This window comes from Bufo gargarizans, chromosome 9 (genome assembly GCF_014858855.1).
Source record: "Bufo gargarizans isolate SCDJY-AF-19 chromosome 9, ASM1485885v1, whole genome shotgun sequence".
Taxonomy (NCBI): Eukaryota; Metazoa; Chordata; class Amphibia; order Anura; family Bufonidae; genus Bufo; species Bufo gargarizans.
The window spans coordinates 129,529,701-129,553,575 of NC_058088.1; positions in this window are offsets into that span (position 1 = coordinate 129,529,701).

The following is a 23,875-nucleotide window of genomic DNA, read 5'->3' on the forward strand; positions in this document are numbered from 1 at the left end:
AGGCAAAACAGAATCCTTTCCTTGGAGGTTGAATACGAAAATTATGAGAGTGTTAGGGCAGCATTAAATTAAGCCATAATCCAACGTCTTTGAATTCCCAACGAAGGTCAGGGTAAACCGCTAGTTTTTGTCTGAACGACTCGTCATAGTTAAACCAAGCAGATCCTCCAAAACTTCTATAAGCCTCCAAAACTGATTCTAAATGATGGAACAGACCGCTACAAAGAGACAAGTGTTTTTCTCCTAAAACTGCAGCAAATATACAAAAAGCCTGAATCCAGGCAAAAATGCTCTTCTGTGTGTTCACTTTCTTTTTATCATCTTCATCTTTTTTATCTTTAACAGATGGTAAAAGAGTTAATAAACCTATGTATTCATGGTTCCATATTTTTTCCTTTGTACTTGCGGATAAATGGAAACCTAGTGGAGACATTTCACAAGGTAAGGTTTCTTTGAAAGAAATATCCTTAACTCCACTATTTCCGTCAGTACAAGGGAAAAAACATTTGTCATTCTTTTCAACCATCCTATGTTGATCCGAAATAAACTGACCCTCAATATGTTCTACAGGGGGAGACCAAGGTATATCTAGCCCTTGTACATTATCTCTCTCTTCCAAAAAGGATAAAAATTCCTTGAATAATTGAATATTATTAGTAGAAGACAGTATAGACTAATCCTCAGAATTATATACAGGGGTAGCTGTAGATAAATTTTTACCTTGTAAGGATTTGCTTGTTGAAGGAGTTGAATCTTCTAATTGTAATTCGTGCTGTGAAATAATCGCACAGGGGGCACGAGCAGCTGCAGTTAAACTGTCGGATGATAGATGAGGCAGTTGCTTGCGATTGCTATACCTTCTGCTCGCACCAGGTGGCGCAGCATTTTTCTTCTGCCTGGATCCCTTTGAATGCCGGACTGGAGAAAATGTATGTTTCTCCTTGCGAATCCTCTTCATCCGTGGAGATGAATGTGGCTGCGATAATGCAGGATGATCGACATCGATGACCTCTGCATTCCTCACTGGCTCTGCGCTCTCAATGTGAAAAGCAGCGCAGCCAGAATTATCAGAATGCAGAGCAGTATTCCCGGTGCTTGTCTCCATCAAAAGACAGGATCGTAGCCATTCTTCACCACCTTGGGACGCAGCTCTCTCCGCAAGCTGTCTCATGAGGTCCTCCATCGCAGAGCTGGTCCGGATTCTTCGCTGTCAACTCTTGAATGCGCTGTAAGTAACTGAAATCTTCTTTTCTTACAGGTGACTCGTGCTGACCGTTACCAGCAGACCAATCACGATCATCCAGTATACATGAGGTCAAGTTCAGTCCAGCACCATTACAGGTAAGTAATTAAACTTAACCCTTTCACTTCCGCATACCTTTGCACATACAAAAAAGCGGTGGGTGTTCCCTGACACCATGTCCCCCCTTTTGTATTCGCAAAATGTTATCTCAGAGTGTCAGCAATGTGCTGACACACTGGTATACCCACTGGACACCAATGAATATTAAAGAGGAGGCGGGCGGGGGATCGCGATCCCCTCACCACCCGCCGGCATAAAATCATTCAGGGTTACAGGGGGGGTGAAAAAAATCTTTATTTTGGGCATTTTAAAGTTTCTGATTGGGATCAGAAACTGCAGAAAGCGCTGCAAACCACAGGTCTGAATTGACCTGTGGTTTGCAGCGATTGCCGATATGGGGGGGGGACACAGGACCCCCCCTCGGCATTGACCCAAGGTGCCTAGCTGTGTGTAACAGCCGGGGTCTCAGTGCTGTCACCATGTCTGCAGTTAAAAATAAATAGGGGGCCAATACATTAGTATTAATGTAATGGCCCCTCTTTATTATTAATATAATGTCCCCCTCTTTGTTATTAATGTATTGGCCCCCTCTTTGTTATTAATATAATGGCCCCTCTTTATTATTAATGTAATGGCCCCCTCTTTATTATTAATGTAATGGCCCCTCTTTATTCTTAATGTAATGACCCCCTCTTTATTATGAATGTAATGGCCCCTCTTTATTATTAATGTAATGACCCCCTCTTTATTATTAATATAATGACCCCCTCTTTATTATTAATGTAATGACCCCCTCTTTATTATTAATATAATGGCCCCCTCTTTAATAACAAAGAGGGGGCCATTATATTAATAATAAAGAGGGGGCCATTATATTAATAACAAAGAGGGGGCCATTATATTAATAACAAAGAGGGGGCCATTATATTAATAACAAAGAGGGGGCCATTATATTAATAATAAAGAGGGGGCCATTATAATATACAGGGGAAATAATATTATAAGGAATGGGGGACTATCGGTCTGGCTCTAGCTCAGTATTGGGGGGCAGCAGTTTTTGGCTTGCCCCGGGTGCTGGCAACCCACGCTACGCTACTGTTTAGAATATCTGTACTCCTGGCAGAACTAGCTATTTTGGTTTTCCAGTTTACATCAGGAAGATTAAAGTCTCCCATAATGATAACTTCCCCTTTCAATGTCATTTTAGCTATTTCCTCAACTAGTAGATCATCTAATTCTTTGACTTGGCTAGGTGGTCTATATATCCCACCTACACGAGTTACCTTATGATTATCAAGCTGCAAGGTAACCCAAACTGACTCTAAATTGGTCTTGCTAACTTATCTAAAATTTTATTTTATGCTATGTTTCACATACAGGGCCACCCCTCCCCCTTTCTTGCCTTCTCTGTCTTTCCTATGGATTCCTTACATTCTAAATAATTTGTTACCGTTTGAATTTTACTCGCTTGACTCGAAAGCCTTATCATATGATTGTTCGGGCCAGCAGGCTGTGAAACTACACCTCCCAGCCATGCCGGTCTTATCCACATTATGAGCAGCAGCGCGCACCACCCGCACACCAGCACCGCCCCCTCCCACAGAATTGCCTCCAGGAACTCCCAGAGGCACACCCACTGCCCCTTTGCCACCTTACTGGCATATGGAGAAAAGGACTGGCACTTGCTGGATAAGATCAAAAACTTCTTTATTGCCACATAGAGGACATAAGTTACGCGTTTCGTCTCTAATCGAGCCTTTGTCAAACAAGTAAGTATCAGACAGAGATTTAAATAAGCCGCTGATTCTGATGCCACAGGACGTGACATCAGGTAACATAGTAACATAGTACATAAGGCCGAAAAAAGACATTTGTCCATCCAGTTCGGCCTGTCATCCTGCAAGTTGATCCAGAGGAAGGCAAAAAAAAAACCCTGTGAGGTAGAAGCCAATTTTCCTCACTTTAGGGGAATAAAAAATTCCTTCCCGACTCCAATCAGGCAATCAGAATAACTCCCTGGATCAATGACCCCTCTCTAGTAGCTATAGCCTGTAATATTATTACGCTCCAGAAATACATCCAGGCCCCTCTTGAATTCCTTTATTGTACTCACCATCACCACCTCCTCAGGCAGAGAGTTCCATAGTCTCACTGCTCTTACTGTAAAGAACCCTCTTCTATGTTTGTGTACAAACCTTCTTTCCTCCAGATGCAGAGGATGTCCCCTCGTCACAGTCACAGTCCTGGGGATAAACAGATGATGGGATAGATCTCTGTACTGACCCCTGATATATTTATACATAGTAATTAGATCTCCCCTCAGTCGTCTTTTTTCCAAAGTGAATAACCCTAATTTTGATAATCCTTCAGGTACTGTAGTTGCCCCATTCCAGTTATTACTTTAGTTGCCCTCCTCTGGACCCTCTCCAGCTCTGCTATGTCTACCTTGTTCACTGGAGCCCAGAACTGTACACAGTACTCCATGTGTGGTCTGACTAATGATTTGTAAAGTGGTAGGACTATGTTCTCATCACGGGCATCTATGCCCTTTTTGATGCAACCCATTATTTTATTTGAATACAGTAAAAAGAGTACAGCGGCTCACTAATAATTTGTATGGAAAGGTGCTCACCCTCAGGTCCTACCCTCAGGACCAAAGAAAGTGGTATAATGTGTATAAGGATGAGGGGGCACACTCATAGGAAGAACACTTATAGGGTGATGTACACTAAATTTAATAAGCAATAAAAACAAACCCCTAAAATACACATAAAACATACATCAAAAATTGAGATAAATTTTGAATATGCGATATGCAGCAATCAAATGCAATATGTGGCAACAGGATGACGCCAATGTCCCACTGGTAGATGTAATTGCTGTTGTGTTGTTAGTACACGATATGGTGATGATGTGACCTATAATGTTCCATTTGGGAATTTGTGGCATCAAACTTGTTGATAATAAATGTCCCTCACTATAGATGTAGCACTCTAGCCCCTTTGGGGTGATGTTGTAGAGCCCGCACCGTGTTATGTCTCAGGACACTGTTCCAACTGGAGATTAGGTATCTCAGAATTAAAGTCCTGTGCCTTTGAATACGTGTGGCACTCCGTTCACTTGAGATGTTAATAGTGACCCGGATCAGATGTCAAAGTCCAATGTGTGAGTTATACAGAGATGCGTGTGTGCCCTCCAAGTTACTTACTGGTTCTTCGCCGCTGTGTCTTTCTATTCTTACCCCTTCCTGCTGCGTAGCTGCAGCGCTGATCTCCCAGGTAGCCGTACACGGCCGTGGCGTCCCACGTGACCTGGTCTCTGGAGTTCAGGGTAGACGCTTGTGTATGACGTCACTAGTCTGCGGCAGTAACTTTGGTAGTGGAGGTCAATCACTTTCGTTTTAAGATCGCTGATGTTTTTCGATCTTTGTTGATGTCCAGCTTCTTTTATATGTTGTTAGGAATCCACGCTCACTCTGATATGCCAGACGCGTTTCAAGGTATTACACCTCTTCCTCAGTGGCCACCGAGTGAGTGGATTCTCACTCCTTATATATCCTATTGTTCCACCCACCAATTAGTTGTGCCTATTCTAATATATGGAGTGTTCTTCCTATGAGTGTGCCCCCTCATCCTTATACACATTATACCATTATTTTATTTGCCTTGGCAGCAGCTGCCTGACACTGTTTTTTGCAGCTTAGTTTGCTGTTTATTAAAATTCCTAGATCTTTTTCCATGTCAGTGTTACCGAGTGTTTTACCATTTAGTATGTACGAGTGACTTGCATTATTCCTTACCATGTGCATAACTTTACATTTGTCAGTGTTAAACCTCATCTGCCACTTATCTGCCCAAGCCTCCAATCTATCAGATCCCTCTGTAGTAGTATACTGTCCTCTTCAGTGTTAATTACTATCCACAGTTTAGTGTCATCTGCGAAAATTTATATTTTACTATGCGAGCCTTCTACAAGATCATTAATAAATATATTGAAGAGAATAGGGCCCAATACTGACCCCTGAGGTACCCCACTAGTGACAGTGACCGTGACCCAATCTGAGTGTGTACCGTTAATAACCACCCTCTGTTTTCTATCTTTGAGCCAGTTACTTACCCACTTACAGACGTTTTCTCCCAGTCCGAGCATTGTCATTTTATATCCTAACCTTTTATGTGGTACAGTGTCAAATGCTTTGGAGAAGTCCAGATATACGACATCCATTGATTCGCCGCTGTCAAGTCTAGAACTTACCTCCTCATAGAAACTGATTAAATTAGTTTGGCATGACTGATCCCTCATGAAGCCATGCTGATATGGCGTTATTTGCTTATTTCCGTTGAGATGCTCTAACATAGCATCTCTCAGAAAACCTTCAAACAGTTTGCCCACAACAGATGTTAAACTTACCGGCCTATAGTTTCCAGGCTCTGTTTTTGGACCCTTTTTGAATATTGGCACCACATTTGCCATGCGCCAATCCTGTGGGACATTCCCTGTCAGTATAGAATAGGTAGTCAAGGCAACGCATATACAATGATCATGTGTACTGACTACGTAGATCTGACGTCACAGGATGTGACGTCCAGTCGTCATAGCAACATATATACAAAAGGAAACCATCATGTGGGCTACAATACAAGCAGGAATACAAGAGGTAACAGACTGACAGTGACAACATTAATATAAACGGAGGTTATTTCCAATAATGTCAGTAAGGGATTTACAACATACAATGAATTATTCAGGGGTTAGTATAACATAATATAATAATGAAATAGAAAACCTGCATGGGTAATTATTCGGCAATCATCACGTCTTCTATAGAAGGAAAAAATATAAATACATTTTTTATGTTCATTAATTAATGCACCTCACCATTATGAGTGGTAGTTCACTATAAAATAAACATGTTATTTAACAGAAAGGAGAAAATCCTATTTACAAAAAGCAGTTTGGCTCATTCACAATTCAAGCCTTTTGGATCCAGGGTCTGCAACCTATGGATCCAAAAGGCTTCGTTTTTTTTTTTTTAACATCTGAATCATATCTCCACCCCTGCGTGGTGGTAGTATTTGTTCTATAATTTGAAAACGCAGTTGAGATATGTTATGGCGACATTGATCAAAATGAAAGGGAACCGGCAGCAATAAATTATTTTTGCATATGGTTGACTTATGTTTGCAAAATCGGTCTTTCATGCGAGTTGATGTTTCGCCAACATATACTAGCCCACATGGGCATTTCAAGATATAGATAACAAAATTGCTGTTACATGTAGAAAAAAACTTTTATGGGAATTTTTTCTCCTGTATGTGGGTGAGCGAGATATTCGCCCTTTATGACGCTGGAGCAATGAATGCATTGCAGACAGGGGAATGTACCCCTCTTGGGTGTAGATATAGTCATCTGTTGTCATAGATTTTTGCAGCTTCCTATATCAGCTCTAATTATGTTTTTAGAACTTCTATAACATACCATGGGTAGATCCTGAAATTCCTGCACCATGGGGTATGCTTTTCTCACAATATCTCAATGCATATTGATGACACTTCTAAATTTATTAACCCATGGATGGTATTTTACTATGAATGGTATACGTGTCTTGTGCTTTTGCTATTGTGCTGATACAGGTGCTGCATTCAATCCATCACGTTCTTGTTTTAACAATGTCTCTGGGTATCGCCCAGCTATGAATTTTTTTGTTATATCCTAGAGTCTGATTTCTTTGACAGCAGCGTCCGAGAGTATTCTGTCTACCAGTCTGAATTGTGAATATGGCAAGGATTTTTTTAACTGCAGGTGGATGATTGCTTGTGTAATGCAGAAGACTGTTTCTGTCGGTGTCCTTGACGTATAAGTCAGTCTCTATCTGACACCCCTCACCATTGTATGTAATCCAGGTATCAAGGAAGTTTATCCTCTCACCATGCCAATGCATGGTGAATTGAAGTTCTTTCCATATTAGATTCTGAAAATTAGAAAAATCAAGAAGAGACTGAATGCCGCCCCGCCATATGCGAAAAATGTTGTCGATAAATCGACGCCACAAAATGCAATGCTCTTTATATAACTTGTTACCATAAATATGTAGGTGTTCAAACCAGGCCATGTAACAATTTGCATATGGCGGTGCGGCATTCGAGCCCATTGCGGTTCCCCACTGTTGCTGATAAAACATATCCTGAAACAGAAAGTAATTCTCTTTTTCCCTTTCATCCTCCATGACGGCATACCATGAGAGATGACCCGCCTCCAACCAGGTAGGGACAGGAAGTATAAATTAGACCCTCCTTCAGCTCTTCCTCAGTGTCTTCCTGTCCCTCCAGGTAGGAGATGGATCATCCTCATGGCACATGCTATGAGCCTGTTTCTGTTACAGGCAGGCAGAGGCGGTAAGAAGAAAAGAAATGCCTTATGCACATGAGGGAAGCAGCAGCAGCACCCATGCCCTAGTTGGGTATTGTGGGGCTGAAAAGACTGTCATTATCCCTGCTCCTTACCTCCTGGTGTGTTGGGGGCGTGGAGGTCCATGTGCGACCGGACACTCAGGGAGTCCCTCCGGTCTGTCTAGGAGCTCCGCATTGCGATCCGATAGTTTCGGCTCTCACAAAGAGCGCCACCGGAAGTCCTATGCGGTTCACGTACGTTCCAACCGGAACTTCCGCTCTGTGGAACGCACGCGGTGGGGGCGGAGCGGCAAATCGTCACGCTGATCATGGCGGAAGTCGCCCACTGATCTGAGGTCTGCAGGTGAGAGTATTTAAGGGGGGTATTTTGTAGAGAGGTTGCTACAAATATGTCTGAACAACCTGGCCAGATGGAAACCTCTCAGGGACCCTCTATTGTAAGTTAAGGTCCTGGGGGTTGGGTAAGTGCTGATTGTATTACCTTGCTAACCCCTGTATGTGCCTTTCTCTCTCTCTCTCTATCTCTCTCTCTCTTTTTTTTCCTCTCTTTTTCTCTCTCTCTCTCTCTCTCTCTTTTCTCTCTCTCTCTCTCTTTTTCTCTCTCCCTCTCTCTTTTTTTCTCTCTTTTTCTCTCTCCCTCTCTCTTTTTTTCTCTTTCTCTCTCTCTCTCTCTCTCTCTCTCTTTTTTTCTCTTTCTCTCTCTCTCTCTCTCTCTCTCTCTCTCTTTTTCTCTCTCTTTTTTCTCTCTCTTTTTTTTCTCTCTCTCTTTCTCTCTCTTTCTCTCTCTTCTCTCTCTCTCTCTCTTTCTCTTTCTTCTCTCTCTCTCTCTCTTTTCTTTCTTTCTCTCTTTCTTTCTTTCTCTCTTTCTCTCTCTCTCTCTTTTCTCTCTCTCTCTCTCTCTCGCTCTCTCGCTCTCTCTCTCTCCTTTTCTCTCTTTTTCTCTCTTTCAAATTCAAATAAGCTTTATTGGCAGGACCAAATATATGTTAGCATTGCCAAAGCAGTTGAGTTTGCATAGGAATAGGGGAGGGGGTAATATAAAGGGGAATGGACATAAGTCTGTGAAAGTCCTCAGTTTCTCATGTCCCTCTCAGTCTGTGACACGCTGTCACATATTGGGCAGCTCTCTTCACCATTGGCTCCTCTTCTCCCAGTAGAATTTGGAGTTTCCTCTTCTCTTCTGTAGAATTGAAGTCCGGGATAAGAGCGGAGAGTCTCTGGAAGTGAGTGTCCCTCACTGATGAGTACTTGGGGCAATGTAGCAGGAAGTGTTCGTCATGCTTCGGGACCCCCTGGTCACATTGCTGGCACAGTCTCCTCACCCTGGGTTTGTAGGTTTGTAGGTACGTCTGTGCCGCCCTAATTCCATTTCCAGGCTGTGGGCGCTCAGTCTGTACAGGCTCATTGTCTGTCTATCTTTGGGGTCTTGTAGCACCTCCAGGTACGGGGCCAGTTTGTAGTCTCTCTGCAGTGACTGGTAAATCAATAGTTTTTTGGAGTTTGTTATTTTGTATCTCCATTCTCCAACATGTTTTACATTGGAGTTATCAATTATGATTTTTATTTGAGATTTTGTCAGGCCGCATTGTTTAGAGTTTTGGGGAGACAAGGTGTTGATACGTTGTTGCAGGCCACACGGCTTGGACTGGTTCTTACTGTCCAGTAAGGCTTTATGGTGGTAGGAGTTGGGACTGCTGTTTTGTAGGTGGTCCCAGTATGATAGCGCCCTCTTCTGTACTGCGAGAAGTAAAGAAAATCTGCCCAACTTGGACCGGCAAGCACTGTTGGAGGTGCTCCGATGGACTTGGAGGAGGTGCTTGCAAAATTCCAGATGGAATATTTCTGTTGGGCTGGGGTCCCATTTGGATTGGTCTGGGTAGGTGACAGGACCCCAAACTTCACTGCCATAAAGAAGAATTGGGGCGATGACGCTGTCAAATATTCTGAGCCAGACTCTCACGGGTGGTTTTAGGTGGTACAGCCGTCTCCTGATGGCATAGTAGGCTCTGCATGCCTTGTCTTTTAGTGCCTCTATGGCTGGCTTGAAGCTTCCTGATTGGGTAATGTCTAGGCCGAGGTATGTGTAGCTGTTAGTTTCATCTACAGTGCAGTTGTTTATTGTGAAGGAAGGGCTCTTTGTTTGTTTTGTATTTTTCTTTTGGAACACCATGGTTTTTGTTTTGCTCGAGTTGATTGGTAGTGCCCATGTGGCACTGTATTTCTCCAGAACTTCCAGGCTGTCTTGTAGGCCTTTCTCTGTTGGTGACAGAAGTAGGAGGTCATCCGCATACAGTAGGAACATGTAGAGTCAGTCCTGGTGCTGGGGAGGATTCTAGAGCTGCTGCCAGTCCATTGATGGAGCTGTTGAAGAAGGTTGAACTTAGGCTGCAGCCCTGTCTGACTCCTCGGGCCTGCCGGAAGTGTTCAGTTCTTTTCCCATTCACCGTTACGCTGCAGCTGTTCTCAGTGTATGAACTCTTGATGACGTTGTATGTTTTCCCTCCTATTCCGCTCTCCAATAGTTTGAGGAACAGGCCTGGGTGCCACACAGTCAAATGCCTTCTTAAAGTCCACAAAGCAGGCGAATATCTTCCCATGTTTTGTATGGTGGACATGGTTCTTGATGAGGCTGTGCAGGGTGTAGATGTGGTCTGTAGTGCGATGGTTTGGCATGAACCCCGCCTGACTTCTGCTGAGGACATTGTGTTGTGTCAGGAAGTTGAGGATCCGTTTGTTGAGGATACTGTTGAATAGTTTCCCTAGTGTGCTGCTGACACATATCCCCCTGTAGTTGGATGGATCATACTGGTCTCCACTCTTATGGATGGGTGTTATGAGGCCTTGGTTCCATACTGTAGGGTAGTAACCAGCACTCAGGACCAGATTGAACAGTTTACACATTGCAGCGTGTACCTCTGGGGAGCCGTGTTTAATCATCTCTGGCAGGATTCCATCCATCCCACTGGATTTTTTGGTTTGCAGGTTTTGGATTTTCTCCCCAATTTCTTGTGGTGTGATCGGTACATCTAGGGGGTTCTGGAAGTCCTTAATTTTTTCCTCCATGTCATTTAGTCTTTTGATGATGTCTTTTTGTTCTACAGTTAGAGCCTCCTCTGGAATATTTTTGTAGAGGTCCTTAAAGTAGTTGAGCCAGATGTCGCCATTTTGGATGTGGAGGTTGTTTTTCCTGGGTGCTGAGCCAATATTCTTCCATGTTTCCCAGAAAGAATTTTCCTGAAGTGCCTCTTCCAGCTGTTGCAGGTTTTTGGAGATGAGGTCTTGCTTTTTCTTTTTAAGGGTTTGTTTGTACTTTTTCTGTAGGGTGCTATGGGTTATCCTTAGGTCAGCGTTGTCAGGGTCTCTGTGTTTGTTATTGGAGACGGTCCGTAAGGTGTTCCTTAATGCTTTGCATTCTTTATCGAACCATTTATTGGATTGTTTGTTGGGTGGTTTCTTGTAGTTGGTTTTTCTCAGCTGGGCTGTTTCTGCAATAGTGTGTAGTATTTTATGGAAGTCTTTTGCTGCCTGGTTCACACCTGGTGGGCTTATCTCATAGGTGGTGTTTTGGAAGTTTTCAAGCTGTTTTTTAATGTCGGGTCTGTCAGTTACCTCTCTGTATTTTGTGGTAGACTGTTTGGACCATTTAAATGATGGTGGCAGGTTGCGGAGAGACGCCCGGTGGAGTTTTGGTGATGGTTTGCTAGAAGATTTGATGTATAGCAGTAGTTGGTTGTGGTCTGATAGGTGTGTTTGTGGGGTGACTGTAAAACCATTGATGAGTGTGGGGTTCATATCTGTGATGGCATAGTCTACCACACTGCTGCCTACATGGGAGCTAAATGTGTACCTTCCTAGAGAGTCTCCCTTGGTACGGCCGTTGAGGATGTATAGGCCCAGACTGCGACACACATTCAGCAATTTTCTTCCGTTTTTGTTGGTTGTACTGTCATAGCTGTTTCTTTGATTCTGTATGGACTCCTGGTCGTAATTTGCATGGCCCAGTATGTATGTGTTGCCATCAGAACTTGTATAGTCCTTTTCCCTTCCTGTCCTGGCATTGAGGTCTCCGCAGATGAGCACTTGTCCCAGGGATTGGAAGTGGATGACCTCATTTTGTAGGATCTCATAGGTGTCTGGTCTGAAATATGGAGACTCTGCTGGGGCAATGTATGCTGCACACAGGTAGATGTCAGACTGGGAGGTGAGGATGGAGCTGCTTATTCTTAGCCAGATGTGGCTCTCTCCTTTTTTGATTGCATTGATGTTCCCATGTAGCTCCTCCTTGTACCAGACTAGTATTCCTCCTGAACATCGGCCCTGTTTGATGTTTTTATCTTTCTGTGCGGGGACAGAGAATTCCCTATAGCCAGTAGGTACTGATGGTTCATCCTGTGCCCTGGTCCATGTTTCCAGGAGGATTTGTATGTCCGTCTCATATAGTCTTTGCTTGAAATCTGGATCATCTACTTTGGATCCGAAGGCTGAAGCATTCAGACCCTGAATGTTCCAGCTACTGATTACTAATGATGTCATTTTTTGTTTGTATATTTATATACCTTGTAATGGGTGAATTTCTTGGGACCAACCGGTTTATAGGTGGTTGTCATTGTCTTGTCTTTTTTGCTTTTTTAGCTCAGTCACATCATTGCATAATGTGCTGAGGAGGGTTATTATCTCCTCCTCCTTTTCTCTGTTCTGTTGTGGTCTTGATATCCATCTTGAGGTGGGTGGTTTCCATTCTTGCCATCTTCGTGGACCAGTTCTTTGGCTGGGTGTATTGTTGTTGTATTGTATTAGTGGTGAGGTTTGGGGTCTTGCAGTTGTAATTCTGTCTGTCTGAGAATGGTTTGTGCCATGTTCAGGGTTGTGAGTTCTCTCAAGAACAATGTCTTTGAATTCTCTTGCCAGGTGACTGACCCCTTGTTTGTTCAGATGTTTGTTGTCATAGAGGTGTTGGGGCGTTATAGAGTGGTGTTCTGCCAGGTGAATGGAAGGCTTTGACCTGGTTTTGTCTGCCAGCTCTGCATTGATTTGTTCGATTATGTTGTTTGGCATATCCCTCCTTGGAAGAAGGGAGGACAGAATTACTTTGGACTGTGGAAATTTTTGTTGGGCAGTCTCTGTTAGTTGCAATAATTTGTCCACAATGACTTCCGGTTGTTCCTGGATGTTGTTTGTGCCCGTGTGTATGATGATATGTTTGGGGTTAGTGAAATATGGATTGTTGATGACTCCTGTTGCCTGTTCAATTGTGAAACCGTGAATTTTGGAGACTCTTGTTCCTGGGAAGAGCCGTTTAGTGTTAAGGTATTTCCCGTTTGAGTCTATTATTAAGACAATTTCAGGAGTTTGTTGCCTGTTCTTGTGGTTTGATGGTTTGTTTGTACAGTCCAAAGAGCAGCTTTTTTTTTTTTTGGAGCTGCTCTTTGGTTTGTTTGGGGTTTCTGGATTTTTGCAGTTGTCTTGGCTGTTGCTGGGCTTTGTAATATTAATTTTAGGAGGTTGATGGGTCTCACCCGTCTGTTTGTTGATGGGCACTTTGTCTGGACAGACCATCCCTTTTAGTTCTGTTTCCTGATTGTGGGGTATCATCTGTGATTTTAGTATATTTATCTCTTCTCTCAACTGGGTGTTATCTTGCTGTAGTTGTTGCATTGTAGATCGTATTTCTAGTAGGGCAGACTTGTGTTCAGACTTGAGTGTATTCAGCTCTTCCCTCAGACTGTCATTTGCATTTCCATTGTCACCTAACTGTCTTTGGAGCTGCTCTTTGGACTGTACAAAATCTCTTTCTAGGTGAGATAAGCAATCTCTGAGCATGTTGGGTGAGGGGACATCAGGCATGTCCATGGACAATGTCTTTGCTGCCATCTGTTTCTCATCATTTTTGTCTGTAGTTTTTAAATCCTTGGCTTGATCTTTCATTGAGGGGAAGGCATGCTCAAACTCCTCTAGTTGTTCCTCAATGCCTTGTGCCATGATGGTGCCATTGTGATAAATGTTAAGGGTGAGTACAACACAACTGTCTTCCTCATCCCTGACCTTGATCTGTCTGCCCATGCAGATACCTCCCTTTGTAATATTCTTGTAATAATTACAGAAAGCTGTATGCCAGGCTTCAGTATTCTCAGTATGGAATAACAAATCAGTTTTCTTTCTGCCATTTTCAGTATTGGAAAAGTCAGCAAACAGAGTCTCTGGATTTTGCTTATGTTGTTCTTTTTTCATGGCTTTCTTTACTTGTTTGTTCTTTTCTCCCTCTGAGTAAACAATCTCTAAGACCTCAGACCCCCTGCTGGCTGTAGCTGTAATGGGGTCTGTGTTTGGCATATGTGCTGTCTGCTGTTCCATTTTTAAGTGTAGAGGTTTGCGTAAATGATATTTTCTATATGTTTCTGTGTTTGCTGTTATAGCAGGATTGTCCTACCTTGTGTCTGTTTGCTTGAGTCCTTCAGCCCTGGATGCTCGCTCATGCTGGATACTTGTCTGCTAGATGGTCTTGTTGTTTTGCATTTTTTGTCTTTATTCTCCTCTTTTCGTTGTTATTTCTTCTTGTTCATCTTTTTCTTGTGTGTAGTCTCAATTTTCATGGTTTTGTCCTTCAATTTTACCCATTACAAGGTATAAAGTGATGAAGTTTCAGTAGCTCATTCTTAGTCCTGCTGCTGCTATCACACCTCTATACACTTCTCTCTCTCTCTCTCTCTTTCTCTCTCTCTCTCTTTTTCTCTCTTTCTCTCTCTCTTTTTCTCTCTCTCTCTCTTTTTCTCTCTCTCTCTCTCTCTCTCTCTCTCTTTTTCTTTCTCTTTCTCTCTCTCTCTCTTTCTCTCTCTCTCTTTTTCTCTCTCTCTCTCTTTCTCTCTGTCTCTGTCAATTAGAGAGGAGCTGCGAGATGTAATACGGGAAGAAATGAGATCTGCTATGGCAGAAAGTCCGGTGGTTACTCCTGGAACATCTAGCTCTAAACACGGAGATACTAAATTGAGTATCTCCATGCCATCCTCTGACTCGGATTCGGAAGATGAAGATTCCAAGTTTTCTTCTGGGTCTGATTCAGAGTATAAAAACTTCCTTGTTTCCTCTGAGGGCACGAAGGAGTTAGTAAAAGCCATTAGGGCTACTATGGGGCTTTCAGGCGAGAAAGTGCAGAGGTCGGTCCAGGACCAAATGTATAGCGGTCTAGAACAAAGAAAAAAGAGGGTATTTTCGGTCCATAAAAAATTGATGGATCATTCCGGTGTTCTCGGTTACCATGGCAGCCTTGCGGCTACCACAGCTTCCCTGATTTCCTGGAGGCAACAAGGCAAGGCCAACATCAAAATTGCCACTGCTAGATCTTCTAGACCCCAGGGAGGACAATGGAGCTGAGGCGGGTATTTCGCCTCCCTTACCCCCGCCAGCCTACTCCAGGAGGTATGATCCTTGGCCTTGCTTGCGCTCATGGCCCAGGGACCCACCACCTTCCTGGGAAGAGGCAGGCTCTGGGATAGGGAAGATGACAAATCCCTGGAATTCCGGGTCAGATCAGGAGCTCCTCCAATACACCTTCTCTCACTGCGGCTGCTGGCACCAGACTTGCCCTCCAATAGATCCTTGTTAAAGGATTTCAAATGTACTCATTCAAATTACAGGGACTCAAAAGAGTCCTGTATTGTCCTTTTTCATCACTACCTCCCCGAGTTGGGAGTGGCCTGCTGCCTTCCTTGGGTGTGGTAGCCATTTCTCGGGCTCTCTCTGGAATCGAACCCTGATTCCCTGTTACCCATTGTCACCATGGTAGGCGCTAAAAGTACCATCGACAGTTGATAGGGAAGACAACCTCTGCTTTTATTCACGTCCCTGTGACGGACGATCCATTCAGATATCTAAAGTCGCCAAGCGGCCGGGAGAGTGGCAGCGGGGAGGCTGAGAACACCCCTGCCGGCCTCGGTTTGGTTTTGGCCTGATAAATGCAGGGTACCCCGGATGCTGGTGGGCAGCAGGAGCTGGTTGGGGTCTCTCACTCTTCTCCCGCGGGGTGTGGGAAACGGGATTTCCCCCGGCGTGCCGCACAAGATCCGTGATCGGGGCAAGGCGTCTGAGCCTGCCAAGCCTGTGGAACTGCTCGCGGGATGCGCACATCAGGTTCACTCTCATTCCAGTTCTCATTTTCAAAATGGCACTGTCTATGGTTCTCTGCAGCAGCGGCTGCTCCATTTTTACGTAGATGGCCTCCTTCACGCCTCGTATCAATCACCTCCACACACAAAAAATACCCCCAACCCACCCAATTCTTTCAACCTATCTAGACCCCTCTTACCTTAATCTAAATATATACATGTTAAAAACAATTTCAATGCTTCAAAATACTTACCAAAACTCTCCCGAAGCCCCAAGCTCGGTCGTTTGTAAACCTTTTTCAAAACTCATCTCTTTGAAAACAAAAACCTAGTGTGACTGCTTTAAAACGGATCCGTCTTAAGGATTGAAAAACTGATGCATACGTTGACCTTTTTTATCGGATCTGTTGGAGCATGATGGTGAGACGGAGGTGTGGAAGAAAAAGAAGGCAGATTGTACAGATTGGTCTCCATTTAAACACATCAATCTATTACAGATTTTATTTTGTTTTTTATCCTATCTCATCTCCTTCATTATTTTATAATTTTAAAATTTGTAAGAACATTTATTACTGGAGTCTATACAATGTTTTATGTGTAAACTTGTGCCCCTCACATATTATTACTATTTATGATTAATATTTATGTATAAACTATATATTAAGTGCTTGCTGAATGGAAGAGGAAAAAAAAAATAAAAAAATTATTTTTTTTTTAAACGGAAAAACGCATGGAAACCGCATCAAAAACGCATGGGGTGACCATGCGTTTTTTGGTCTAGGAGAAAGATAAGCTTAAGTTATATCAGTAGGTGTAATTATATGAATATAGCATATTGCTAAGTATTAGAAAACACTACTTTAACCACCTCCCGACCGCCTAACGTGCCGATGCGTCCGGGAGGTGGTTGATTTACTCCTCCTGGACGCATCGGCGCGTCATCTCGCGATACCCGAGATTTCCTGTGAACGCGCGCACGCAGGCGCGCGCGCTCACAGGAACAGAAGGTAAGCGAGTGGATCTCCAGCCTGCCAGCGGCGATCGCTCGCTGGCAGGCTGGAGATGTGATTTTTTTTAACCCCTAACAGGTATATTAGACGCTGTTTTGATAACAGCGTCTAATATACCTACTACCTGGTCCTCTGGTGGTCCCTTTTGTTTGGATTGACCACCAGAGGACACAGGTAGGTCAGCAAAGTCGCACCAAACACCACACTACACTACACCCCCCCGTCACTTATTAACCCCTTATAAACCCCTGATCACCCCATATAAACTCCCCGATCACCCCCCCCTGTCATTGATCACCCCCCTGTCATTGATCACCCCCCTGTCAGGCTCCATTCAGACGTCCGTATGATTTTTACGGATCCACAGATACATGGATCGGATCTGCAAAACACATGCGGACGTCTGAATGGAGCCTTACAGGGGGGTGATCAATGACAGGCGGGTGATCACCCATATAGATTCCCTGATCACCCCCTGTCATTGATCACCCCCCCGTCATTGATCACCCCCCTGTAAGGCTCCATTCAGATGTCCGTATGATTTTTACGGATCCATGGATACATGGATCGGATCCGCAAAACACATGCGGACGTCTGAATGGAGCCTTACAGGGGGGTGATCATCCCATATACACTCCCTGATCACCCCCTGTCATTGATCACCCCCCGTCATTGATCACCCCCCTGTAAGGCTCCATTCAGACGTCCGCATGTGTTTTGCGGATCCGATCCATGTATCCATGGATCCGTAAAAATCATACGGACGTCTGAATGGAGCCTTACAGGGGGGTGATCAATGACAGGGGGGTGATCACCCATATACACTCCCTGATCACCCCCTGTCATTGATCACCCCCCTGTAAGGCTCCATTCAGATGTCCGCATGTGTTTTGCGGATCCGATCCATGTATCCATGGATCCGTAAAAATCATACGGACGTCTGAATGGAGCCTTACAGGGGGTGATCAATGACAGGGGGGTGATCAATGACAGGGGGTGATCAGGGAATCTATATGGGTGATCACCCGCCTGTCATTGATCACCCCCCTGTAAGGCTCCATTCAGACGTCCGCATGTGTTTTGCGGATCCGAACCATGGATCCGTAAAAATCATACGGACGTCTGAATGGAGCCTTACCAGGGGGGTGATCAATGACAGGGGGTGATCACCCATATACACTCCCTGATCACCCCCTGTCATTGATCACCCCCCTGTAAGGCTCCATTCAGACGTCCGCATGTGTTTTGCGGATCCAATCCATGTATCCATGGATCCGTAAAAATCATACGGACGTCTGAATGGAGCCTTACCAGGGGGGTGATCAATGACAGGGGGGTGATCAGGGAGTCTATATGGGTGATCACCCCCCTGTCATTGATCACCCCCCTGTCATTGATCACCCCCCTGGTAAGGCTCCATTCAGACGTCCGTATGATTTTTACGGATCCATGGATACATGGATCGGATCCGCAAAACACATGCGGATGTTTGAATGGAGCCTTACAGGGGGGTGATCAATGATGGAGGTGATCAGGGAGTCTATATGGGTGATCACCCCCCTGTCATTGATCACCCCCCTGAAAGGCTCCATTCAGACGTCCGAATGTGTTTTGCGGATCCGATCCATGTATCCATGGATCCGATCCATGTATCCATGGATCCGTAAAAATCATACGGACGTCTGAATGGAGCCTTACAGGGGGGTGATCAATGACAGGGGGGTGATCAGGGAGTCTATATGGGTGATCACCCCCCTGTCATTGATCAACCCCCTGTCATTGATCAACCCCCCTGTAAGGCTCCATTCAGACATTTTTTTTGGCCCAAGTTAGCGGAAATATATATATATTTTTTTAAGTTTTTTCTTACAAAGTCTCATATTCCACTAACTTGTGTCAAAAAATAAAATCTCACATGAACTCACCATACCCCTCACGGAATCCAAATGCGTAAACATTTTTAGACATTTATATTCCAGACTTCTTCTCACGCTTTAGGGCCCCTAAAAAGCCAGGGCAGTATAAATACCCCACATGTGACCCCATTTCGGAAAGAAGACACCCCAAGGTATTCCGTGAGGGGCATATTTAGTCCATGAAAGATTGAAATTTTTGTCCTAAGTTAGCGGAAAGTGAGACTTTGTGAGAAAAAAAAAAAAAAAAATCAATTTCCACTAACTTATGCAAAAAAAAAAAAAATCTATGAACTCGCCAGGCCCCTCATTGAATACCTTGGGGTGTCTTCTTTCCAAAGTGGGGTCACATGTGGGGTATTTATACTGCCCTGGCTTTTTAGGGGCCCGAAAGTGTGAGAAGAAGTCTGGGATCCAAATGTCTAAAAATGCCCTCCTAAAAGGAATTTGGGCACCTTTGCGCATCTAGGCTGCAAAAAAGTGTCACACATGTGGTATCGCCGTACTCAGGAGAAGTTGGGGAATGTGTTTTGGGGTGTCATTTTACATATACCCATGCTGGGTGAGAAAAATATCTTGGTCAAATGCCAACTTTGTATAAAAAAAATGGGAAAAGTTGTCTTTTGCCAAGATATTTCTCTCACCCAGCATGGGTATATGTAAAATGACACCCCAAAACACATTCCCCAACTTCTCCTGAGTACGGCGATACCAGATGTGTGACACTTTTTTGCAGCCAAGGTGGGCAAAGGGGCACACATTCCAAAGTGCACCTTTCGGATTTCACAGGCCATTTTTTACACATTTTGATTGCAAGGTACTTCTCACACATTTGGGCCCCTAAATTGCCAGGGCAGTATAACTACCCCACAAGTGACCCCATTTTGGAAAGAAGACACCCCAAGGTATTCTGTGAGGGGCATGGCGAGTTCCTAGAATTTTTAATTTTTTGTCGCAAGTTAGTGGAATATGAGACTTTGTAAGAAAAAAAAAAAAAAAAAAAAAATCATCATTTTCCGCTAACTTGTGACAAAAAATAAAAAGTTCTATGAACTCACTATGCCCATCAGCGAATACCTTAGGGTGCCTACTTTCCGAAATGGGGTCATTTGTGGGGGTTTTCTACTGTCTGGGCATTGTAGAACCTCAGGAAACATGACATGTGCTCAGAAAGTCAGAGCTGCTTCAAAAAGCGGAAATTCACATTTTTGTACCATAGTTTGTAAACGCTATAACTTTTACCCAAACCATTTTTTTTTGCCCAAACATTTTTTTTTATCAAAGACATGTACAAGAACTATAAATTTAGCGAAAAATGTATATATGGATGTCGTTTTTTTTTGCAAAATTTTACAGCTGAAAGTGAAAAATGTAATTTTTTTGCAAAAAAATCATTACATTTTGATTAATAACATAAAAAGTAAAAATGTCAGCAGCAATGAAATACCACCAAATGAAAGCTCTATTAGTGAGAAGAAAAGGAGGTAAAATTCATTTGGGTGGTAAGTTGCATGACCGAGCGATAAACGGTGAAAGTAGTGTAGTGCAGAAGTGTAAAAAGTGGCCTGGTCATGAAGGGGGTTTTAGCTAGCGGGGCTGAAGTGGTTAAAAACTGTCATTTTGAGAGCAAGTCCAAACAGCTATTTTGGTCACCTGGGTTGATTGAAAAACAGGATCTGATGTTCAAGGGTGTGTCCAATGAGTCCACAGAAGACATAGTATATAAGAGGGGTATTGATAGGGGTGCTGCATACCACTGAGGAAGGAGCAATAACTTGGACCCCGAAACGAGTCTGGTGCTACACCCCCCATCTGTTTACTGAAGGAACAAAGTACCCCAAACTGACCGACTTACAGACTACACTTGGAAGCCTCCTTTGGCGAAATATCTCTGCTACAAACATCACTGCAGTTTCTCCACCAACAGATTGAGATCTGGTGGACCTGGCAGTTCAATTCAACAGAAACACAGAGTCGTCTAGGTAAACCTCTTGATACATTGTGTCACAGACACTTCTGAGGAGAGGAGAGGACTCAAAGTTTAAAGTCTGGAGAACCTTCGGTTGATATAAGGTAAATCTTACTTGCAAGTAATTTTATAGCGGGACGCCGCTATCCACTTCATGTTCAGCGGGACGCTGCTGTAATTGGAAGTGGGACATAATAATATTCGAGATTCCACATAAAAGTAAATACACTATACCCACTCACAATCGTTTTGAAACACTTGAGGATAGACACGTTTTTTTAGACAGGACCCCACCCCATCACAGAACACGAACCAAACGTTTAATATAAACAGGAGGATACTCAAATATACAACACCAATCACCAGGGAGATCACCAGTACAACCTGAGGAACAGGCCTCAGGTTTCTTACACCCCACGTCACCAACACTTAGAGAAATCACAACAACACTCAATTCCCCATCGAGAGCACTACACTTCACAACAGAACCATCACAAACAACAATATTACCCAAACAGAACAAGGCCATACGAGGGAGACAGAGCAAAACACGAAGAGGACGGAGGAAGAAGAAGGGGGTACTGCAGATAGAACAAGACCTAATAACAAATGACTGTATCATCAACTTGAGCTCTACAATTTTGACAGAAGCCCAAAAATGACTATTAAACAAAGGTCTTAAATTTGCCCCCACAATTACTCTAAATAAATTTAATACATTTATAGGGGTAGAAAAATGTATTAGGCGGTTGTGCCTGAAAAAGTACTTCCTCAAAAACCTTACAACTAGGGATATGGATAATAGAGATCAATATGTACACACGACGTGGAAAAATCCATCAAAAAAATATCCAAGAAATGAAATAAGTCATGAAATGGCAAGTGTGTTGAAAGTGATATACGGAAAGTAAAAAATAATATTAAATACAAACGGAATAATTTATCTAAGGATGAAATAAAAGCTTTAAAATTATTACAAAAAGAAAGCAATATAGTAATACGTCCGGCAGATAAAGGAGGATCCATTGTGATCCAGGATTTAGCCAAGTATAATATGGAATGTCTGAGACAGCTAACGGACAAGAACACCTACCAAAAATTACCTAATGACCCCACCAATCAGTATTATGCTGAATTTTTAGATTTTTGTAGAAAGGGCCATGAGAAAGGCATTTTAACTGGTGAGGAGCACAAATTTTTAATAAATAAAACTCCAAGAATCCCCATGTTCTATTGTGTACCGAAAATACACAAAGATCAACAGAATCCACCAGGCCGACCTATAGTGTCAGGGATTGGATCGCTGACGTCCAATTTGTCCCAATATATAGATCAAATGTTACAGCCAAGGGTCCAAAAAACGAAGTCCTATACTAAGGACACGACACAAATTATACAAATAGTAGAACAACTGAAATTTAAAGACTCTTGGATAATGGGCTCATTGGACATCCAATCCCTATACACTATAATAGAACATGAGAAGGGGAAAGCAGCTGTAAGATCCCAACTGACACTAGAAGGTCGACTAAATGTTGAACAGATAGATTTCATAATAGAAGGGATAGATTTCATTTTAAAACATAATTATTTTAATTTTGAGGGAGACTTTTATTTGCAGATACAGGGGACGGCCATGGGCACCAGATTCGCCCCCAGCTACGCTAATTTATTATGGCGGAATGGGAGAGATTGGTTATTCAGCCAAGGATGGGGACGGATCTGGTGCTCTGGCAACGTTATATCGACGACATTCTCTTTATCTGGAAAAGTGGAGAAGAAAGCTTACAAACATTTTTGGGAGAGATTAACTCCAATGATAGCAATCTCAAATTTACAGGTGTAACGAGTCAGGTAAGCATTGAATACCTGGACTTAAATATCTGTATTCAAAACGAAGATATAGTTTGTAGCACCTTCATTAAACCCACTGCTAGGAATAGTTACATTTTATTTGATAGTTGCCACCTCCCGAGTTGGCTAAGTAACATTCCACAGGGACAATTTCGAAGAATAAAAAGAAATTGCACATTAGAAAATCAATTTGACTTAGAAGTGGATGAAATGAAAGATAAGTTTTTGGAGAAGAAATATCCTACCGAGATTTTAGAGAAAGCATTACAAGAGGTGAAAAGTATGAATAGGAAGGCTTTTTTTGAAGAAAAAACAATATTAAAAGTAGATGAGGCTCAGGATTGTGTGCGGATGATCTTGCCTTTTAGTGACGACTACAAGAAAATACGCCAAATTATGACGAAACATTGGCACTTGTTACAGGCAGACAAGATCATAGGCACACTAATGCCACAAAATCCTAAAATAACGTTCACAAAGGCCCCAAATTTGGGTCTAAAAGTGGCTCCTACAGTTAAGAAACAACAACAGAATAAGGATCCCACTATGTCAAAGTGGATAGGCCTACAGGGCTTTTTCAGATGTGAAACCTGTGGCAACTGTAAAGCAACATCTTTTCAGAAAAGGACCAATGAAATAATATCCTCCATTAATAATCACCGCCATCTAATTAAAGATTGTTTGACATGTAGTTCCGAAAATGTAACTTATGCCATCGAATGTCCATGTAAACGATTATATATTGGTAGGACAAAGCGAACACTAAAAAAGCGAATTTCGGAACACATAAATAATATACGGAAAGGTTTTGAAAATCGCTCATTATCATATCACTTCAAAATTAGTCACAACCAGGACCCCTCAAGTATGAAGTACTTTGCGATAGACAAAGTTGAAAAAGAATGGAGAGGAGGTAATCACATAGAGAGAATGTCGAGACTCGAAACAAAGAGAATATTCGAATTCGACTCCTTGATACCCAAGGGTCTTAATGCAGAATTCAAACTTTTTGGATTTTTATGAGTATAATGGGGACCCATGAGTCGATTCTAACCGCATATTCATTTACTATGTTCGGTTTCTTCTCTACACATGGGTCTCCATTTAAACACATCAATCTATTACAGATTTTATTTTGTTTTTTATCCTATCTAATCTCCTTCATTATTTTATAATTTTAAAATTTGTAAGAACATTTATTACTGGAGTCTATACAATGTTTTATGTGTAAACTTGTGCCCCTCACATATTATTACTATTTATGATTAATATTTATGTATAAACTATATATTAAGTGCTTGCTGAATGGAAGAGAAA